This window comes from Fukomys damarensis, unplaced genomic scaffold (assembly GCF_012274545.1).
Source record: "Fukomys damarensis isolate Sample0158 unplaced genomic scaffold, DMR_v1.0_HiC HiC_scaffold_24, whole genome shotgun sequence".
NCBI classification, from domain to species: Eukaryota; Metazoa; Chordata; class Mammalia; order Rodentia; family Bathyergidae; genus Fukomys; species Fukomys damarensis.
The window spans coordinates 48,150,661-48,159,243 of NW_022900936.1; the positions used below are offsets into that span (position 1 = coordinate 48,150,661).

General features: G+C 31.2%; 1 pseudogene; it reads left to right on the forward strand.

The window, feature by feature from the left end:
- Nucleotides 1–777: 777 nt before the first annotated feature.
- LOC117283291 lies at nucleotides 778–909 on the forward strand (annotated as a pseudogene).
- Nucleotides 910–8,583: the final 7,674 nt, after the last annotated feature.

The following is an 8,583-nucleotide window of genomic DNA, read 5'->3' on the forward strand; positions in this document are numbered from 1 at the left end:
ATAATATTATAAAATGATACGGCATTTTATTTTTTAAGGCCTAGATTTCATTGCAAAAGAAGCAGAATGAGATTATTTTTAATGACATATTAATTTTTGAACATGGGCATTCTTACTAAAATATAATTTTGTGTTTGTCCAGCCAATTTTCATTCTAGCTCATGAGGCTGGATTTGATTTTTTTGTGCATAAGAAAGTGAATTACCTACTCATACATAAACATGCAAATGTGTCTATTTTTTTCTATTTACTTTATATTTTTATAGTTAAATATTTATTTGTTGTTATATAATTACAAACTTTTTGAATAACCACTAAAGTTTTTTCCAGATTTCAAGAGTGTAAAGTATTAGAGGTAAGTAATGTGTCTTCTCAGGGGATGCAGAATGGCATACTGTTACATCTGTGTGTGTAGAACGCTAAACTGCATGCAAGATAGATTCAGTAATTACACAAGCATGGAACAGCGACTACAAAAGAATTCAGAATTATGCAAAATGTTAGGCTGAATTAATCTAAAAAGATATGGAGATGTGAGGTATTTCATTTCTGTGAACCTGTGTATATCTAGAGAATTATGCAGGAAGCCATAGGAAATAAAAATATCGTCTATATAAGTAGGAATAAGAAACAGATAATGATATAAAATTTTTATAGTGTATTTAAGTCACATCACTAGCAGGATAATAGTCTTGCCTTATATAAATATGTAGATTATGAATTTATTTTTGATGAATTAAAATATCTGCATCTTTGGTATTAAAATTGATTTACCTAATAGCTTCTCAGCCTTTTGGCTAAGATCAAGTGTAGTATCTGTTCTTAGCAGTTTAAAATTGATTTACCTTTGCTAAATGGTGTAAAGCATTCTGGATTGAATTAAGATTTCCAAGTGAGTTGTCATCTTATACTGAAAAGCTTAAGAATTTCCCAAATCACTACAGATAGAAAATGTATGAAAAGGAAAGCTATGTTTTTCAAAAAAGGTAGCATATTTTGTATAATTCCTTTTAAACAGTTACATAATATATGCAATTAAATATTATAGATTAGTTGGAATTTAATGACAAATAAAAATTTTGAACAAACTTTTTATTTGAAAAAAATTCAGAAGATGTGAGTGAAGTTAATTGTTATGAATGCTAAAATATATTGCATGGTTTCTCTTATATGAAAAATCTGAAATCTAAGTAAAGACTAAAATAAAAATATAAATAGGAAATTGAGCGATAAATCTTTTGCATATGTGAAGGGAACCAAGAGATGAAAAGAAGGGGAAGGAGATGAAAAAAACAATTAAATGTGTTATATAAATGTACCAAATCTTCACATGAAATATAATCATTATGTACTGCATATATGTTATAATAATTTAAAAAATTAAAAATAGTATCTTAATTCATTTAAGAGTTAATGATATGCCTTATGTAGCACATATTTCAATGATGTATATCTCAACATAATTCATTTATCTAACATATTATTTGAATGTTGTCATTGACTATTCTTTTTCTCTTAGCATTTTTATCAAGCTGGAGAGATCATAAAAATTTGTTCTCCTATCTTCTTATATTCCTTTTATGTTTTATTCTTCATGATTCTATCACATCTACTATTTTTTGTCATTGGTAAATCTATTATTTTATTTCATTTTTTTCTATATTGCTCCTGTAGTAGATATAAAACATGTAACAGGTATCTCAATATATTCATTAGGCTGACACTATTGAACATAATATAATTTTATATGGACTATACTCTTTACCATGGAAGCATGCTTAGAGAACAGTACAGTGATTTAAATAGTCTTCTTTCCCTTGCCCCAACCAAAGCATCTATGACTATGACCTTATCCAAAAACAGTCTTTGCACATGTGATTAAAAACCCTTCAATAAATTAATACTGGATTAAAGGTAGGCCATACATATGATTACAATTGTCTTTGTAAAATTTAGAAAGACAGGAAAATTACAGAAACAGTGACACAATAATAAATCTTGCAAAGTTGGAGGTGGAAATTTGAGTTATGTAATCTTAAGGATAGAGACACCTGGAACAGCTTGAAGCTGAAGATGGTAGAGCCTCCTTAGAGACACTAGAGAGTGTGGCTCCCCAAGCACTTTGAGTTTAAACTCTGCCCTGAAAAACTGCTAAAGAGTGTATTTCTTTTTTGCTGTTTTTTATAAGCCACTGTAATTTGCCATCCCTTTCCTTGGAAAACAATGCAAAGTATGAATTAAAATGGAAATTTTTGAGGAAGCCACCATATCTTTTATTTTCCTCAAAATATTTTTCATAATACTTGCTTATTTTATAAACAATGCATTTTATTTGTCTAGATTAAACTCTCCAGAACTTTTAAATTTTGGGTAGAAATTTGACCATAAAATGTACTTACATTTCTATTGTAAATAATGTATCAATTCTGCCTTTTATTCTAAAATACTACATTTTAAAAATTAAATAAATGCTCATAAGGCATCATGTTTTGCATGCATAAATGGATATGGCAAACCTAACTGTAAATGAGCATGAGATAATTTCAAACCATACATGTAATTACCTGCTTTTGTGGTTCTAGGAAAGTAACTTACATTTAAAAATATATCAACTTTAAGCCATGCTACCCATAACATTTTGCTGTAGCTGGAATAGATACAAATTTCGGAATAAAATTTGTCACACCATATAAGCAATAGAGGTTCTCTTATCATTTATCTTCAAGTGGTCAAATTCAATAAAGACAATTATAACCCAAGAAATGATGTTACTTTGTATCTAATAAAACCAAGTAAGTGAGTCTTACAACTCTACAATTTACAGTATTGGACATAATATATCAGATCAAATACAGGGAACTTTTCTAACTCAGAATGATTGAGTGTTCAGCTTGAGCAGAAGAATAAAATTTATAGAGTCAAATTCAGACAGCAATTTTACTCTTCTGAAAAATGAAACCTTTCTTACTTTGAAGTGTTTCTTCATTTCTTAGGAGAAAGAGAGCTTAGCATTTATGGATCCTAGTCTCTAATCAAAGAAGAAATATTTCCCTAAAAACACTATCAATTTTCAAATAATATTTCTAGTGACAAGCTGTTGACTATTTAATCTGTTAGCTTCTATTCCACCCAAAGTCTCTACTGATACTTATTTACATTGACCTGAGTCAACTGAAGCTTTCTTTTGACAACTTGTGTTTCTCCTCTGATCACCGTATGACATTACACATAGATTTCACAAAATCAGACACAGGTTGATACAGTATTCAAGGAGTTGCAAACTATAGAGCTATACTTCTCACCAGAAAAAACACTTCCTGCAAAGTTGTAGCTGGCCTCAGGACATAGTATTTTATGTGTGAACCTCAGAAAGCAATCAGCCCTTCTCTATATTGTTAATCCCACTGAGGAATTCTTAGTGTGAAAACATAATTGCTCATCTCACATCTTTGTACACTTATGAAAAACAAGCCCGGAAATACAAAGAGATATTACTTCACAACCAGTAAGTTGACTATTATGCCCAAAGCAGAAAATAACAAGCGATGGTGAGGATATAGAGTATATGAAGCACTGAGCATTTCTGGTGGGAAAAGAAAATAGTACAATCACTGTGTAAAAGTCTATGAACATTCTCAAAAAAATAAACATAGAATTACTACATGAACCAACAGTTCCAATTCTGGCTCCATGCCTAAGGGAACTGAAAGCAGAAACTTGAATATATATTTGTACATTCATGTTCATAGCAACATTATTGACAACAGGCAAAGATGGATGCAATCCAATTGCCCATCAACAAATAAGCAAGTAAAGAATATATGATCTATATAAACAATGAAACTTTATTCAACCACTAAAAGAATGGAGTCTATGGAAATTGATAACTTATGAAGAATAAGTGCCAAAATAAAAATGTCACCAAAAGACTAGGAATATAGTATAGCTTGAAGGTCTTGGTTTTAACCTCCTATACTGCTAATAAATAAATAAACAAACATATAAATAACTGCATAAATACTGTTCATGCAAGCTGCAATACAAGTGGTTCTTGAAGACATCTTGCTAAGTGAAATAAACCAGGCAGAAAAGAGCAATATTTCATAATTTCTAATGTATGAGGAATCTAGAATAGCTTCAATTCATAAAGATGGGTGAAATGGCATTTTCTAGGGGCTGGAGGAAGTGTTTTGTGGAGTTTTCATGTAATAGTCATAGAGTGTTAGTTAATAGTATGAGAAAGTCTTGGTGGCACTTGTGGGTGACTTTATGAATACATTTTATGCTGCTGAAATATAGACTTAAAGGAGCTAATATGGGAAATTTTATGTTGTGTGTATTTCATATGATTAAAAGTATAAGCCTCTGTGAAATTGAAAGATTCTTTTTTAAGATCTTAGAAATGTTGCATTTACATGTTCAAGATATACATGCAATAAAATAGAGGTCCAAAAATGTCAGCATAACAATGAAGTTTAGATAAAAAAATATCGAACTCTTAGGGCTCTTGAACATGAATTAGAGTGGGAAGTAGATATTTTTTACTGTACTAACTACAGTATGCAAATAGATATTTATATAGGATGTGCTCAGATTATTCATGCTTTCCTAAAATGTTAACACATACAAAAAGAGAGAGCAAGGGTAAGCTTTACTTATTACATTTGCTACCTAGAATATACTTGACTCAAAATGTCTTTATATGAAAGCAAATGGTATAATTTCAAATGGAAATTTGTCTCCACAATGCTAATACTTTCCCAAATACCTAAGGTCCAATCATTAGTGCACTGAGCATTTCAACTCCACTGAAATAGGACAGTTATCTAGCTTTGTATTTCATGTCTGTTTTGTTGCTTCAAGAGGCAAGTAGCAAAGAAATGAAGCAAACTGCAGTTATGTGTCCATAGAGAAGATTACTGTCCCATGTGGCCCAGATCTGTCCTCTTTTCTGGTTCTTACTTCCAAAACACAGCTGCCTAGTACTCCTGGTCAGTGCCTGCTATTCATCTGATTGTTATCAGGAGAGCAAATATCTCCATTTCACAAATATGAAAAATCACAAGACAAAGTGATACTGAAATTAAGTACAGTTCTCCCACGAAAAATGCAAGTATAATGTGATAGCTTTAAATGGAGTAAGCAAGGAGAGTTTGATATGGACAAAAAGCCTGAGGCAGAATGAAAAGCATGAGTTGAACATTCAGCAGTAGATTGTAGACACTATATGTGCATTATTAGGTAGAGGATTTGTGGCATTGAGGATGGTTTCAGCAGGGAGTTCTCATGAAAGATCCTATTTTATCCTATTGTTATGTTTTTCCACTTTTGATCTTCTCATTTCCTTTCCAGTCTTTTCTATTTTGAAATTTCTATTTTATTATCATATATTTGCAGTATATAATGGTTACATTCCTCTTGGGAAATTGGTACATAAATATAGCATATCGTATTATTTCATCCCATTTTTTTATCTTTCTATCCATCCTTTCATTTTTATTTTATTTCCTGTTTATTTATCCCTTTGTTCTTTTAAATAATTTTCTGTTAACTTACTTTATAATTTTGCATTATTACTTGTTTCAGTAGCTGGAATTTGCATTAATTTCTAACCTCTGCTTCTCAGTAACCAAATTCCATGACCCAGGATTTATTCAATTTTCTGGCTTTGCACATTGCCTTATCCAGTTTCTGGTAGTTTACATTAGCTCATCATAAATATGATCAATTAATTAATTTATTTTGGTGTTTTTAGACAGGGTCTTGCTATGTGATTCATGCTGGTCTTGAACTCACTGTAAGTACAGCCTAGGTTCAAACTTATGAAGATTCTCTTGCCCCAGCCCCTTGACTTTAACACTTTTATCAGAGCTTATCTGCAACCCAAAGTCTGTTTATTCAAGCACATATCAGTAAATAAATAAATAAACTAACTAACTGAGTAAATAAATCTGATGGCTTTCTCTCTGTGGAATTTCATAATGAGGGCTTTATATATATTTATTTAATTATATTTATTTTTCATTAGTTTACTTTGTTTCTTTGGTTTGATACTATAACAACTTACCATTTACCTACTTACTTATAGCCATACAGTTTATCTTGCAGTTTCTTAGGTCAGAAGTCTGCTACAGTTCTCACAGCCTTCATTCCATTTACTTCTAAGGGATCAATAGGGGAATATATTTTACTGTCCACTTATGTCATTGACAATTGTAGGGGTGAGGTCCCCATATTTTGCTGTTATACCCAGATTCTATAGGTTTCCCATACTCTTTTGGGAAGTAAGTGATTGGCTTCTTAACTCCATTTGAAAAGCCAGTAATCATGCAATGAGTTCCTCTCAAAATCTAAATCTCTCCTTTTTATTCTATTGTTGTGTCTCACTGAACCAATATTTTATAGTCTTCTTCTACTATTAAAGCTCATATGATTAAACTGTGAAAATTCACTCTACCTATAATATCTTAATAGCTTCCTCTTCAAATGTTTCAGTTTTATTTCCTCTACTTATTTACTTAGTAGCACTTTTATTCAAGAAAATACATACTATATTATACCCAAGACATACAAGAATTGCTGGGCCTGAAGGAGTCATGACTGTTAGTCAAGAAATGAGCAAAAGGAAAAGAAATTCTAAAGAGAAACTATTAACTAATATCAACAACTAATGTTCTCAAAAGTGAGAATACACTGAAACTCTATATTAGTAGAAACTCTATATTAGTAGAAAGGAGAGAATAATCATGTCAACAGAGCACTGAATGGAGTGAAAAATAGGCGATAATATGCCTAACAAACTATACTGATGGACGCACACAATTATAATCAGAACCATGGCAAAATACATTATTTTTGTGGGAAAATGAAATATTTCTTCTGCTTTCTTTTCTATTACTCTGATTTTGTCAAATTATCTCACTAGACAGGTACTACAGGAAACAGGAAATAAGTCATGACAACAGAATTTATAAAAATGCGAATTTCCTATATTTGAAGCAGTAAAAGCTGGAGATCAGATCTGTGGGAGGGTAGTAGAGAGGGAAAGAAAACAAATTAGTCAGCCCAGGGACTTAGGACAGGATTGGATAACATTTTTTTTGTAAAAGGCCCAACAGTAAATATTTTAAGGTTCTTGGGCGTGCCATTCCTGTTATAGCTACTCCACTGCGGTCTACTTTACCTACAGAAAAGGAGCTATGGATGAAGACAAATGCACAGGTGTGGCTAAGTTCCAAAAGGGTATTATTTACAAAAATAGAGAGCTGGAGGATTTAGGTCTTGTTTTAATACATAGGGTTTGGATATAGATAATTTTAAATCTTCAATCCCCAGATACAAAATGTAGATTGTCTTTTAGCACCTTTTATTATGTCTTTCTGAAAGCTAATGATGACATTTTCTAAAATTACTCATATAATTCATAGGTCCTAGGCAATTGTTTCAGTAGGAGTGATATGTGTAGCTTTTAGGTAGTTTCCCAAAGGAAAAGTATGACCTTTCACACAAATGCTCTTTCCTCTTTTGTGTTTTTTTTTGTATTTGTAATCTATATGTGAAGGTGTCCATCATTGGTCATGTGGAGAAAAGCAACACCTGACAACAATAAGAGAGAATGTACCCTTCCAACCAACACTTTGAAGTCATTCCTGCTAATTCTTGACTGGTTATTTTGATTTTGCAAAAGTTACTTGTTGATTCTTGCTACTACCCTTTTCAAGTCATTATTTATAAATTGAACTTATATCATTTAAATCATTTCTAGGATTAATTCTTCTGTAAAATGGAAATATACTCAAAAAGTGTTTTTGTGGAGGCTAACACTATCAGATAACTGTAACACAATGGGAACTCAGCAACCTAATCAAGAAATGCAATTTAATAAAAATTAATTATTATGATAAATACAATTTAAAAATTAGAAAAGTACATCCAAATAGGGAATGTGCTTCATTATTTATTAAATAATGTGCCTTTTAGCAATCAGACAGAAAGGTACATAATTAGAAAGTAAAACTGGGGTTATATTTTACTAACTATCCCTTGCTTTCTTTCAAAATGGGGTCCTGGACAGCAAGCTGTAGAAGACATTATCATGAACAAAATTATACTTCTAACATACTAACCACGATGAGTGTTTAGTCATTGGAAAGTACTGAGAATAAAGAAATTTACAAATGATTCCCATTAGTTTATTTCTTAAAAGCTTACAAAATAAACTAAATAAGCTCTGCAAAGCAATGTTTGTTTGTTTTTGTTTGTTTGTTTTTTTTTAAAGAATTGGAGATCTGTATATTCCCAAACTCAAAATGTGAAAATGCAGCAGGAAATTTGAAACCTTAAAAAAATGCCCAATGGGATATCTTGCCTTTTAGAGTAAAAGAAAAATTCTAAAACAAAAAATGTGAAAGAAAAGGTTTTTCCAAACAAGATATGGATAGAGAAGGAACAGAGACGCTTCTCTCTCAGATTGGTAAGAGAATTTTCTCCCCACAGTTCTGTAGAGAATTTTGAAGGCATTTACTCTTTTATATATTTTCAAGCTACTTTCAAATTCTATCTTGCCTAAATGACCAACTATAC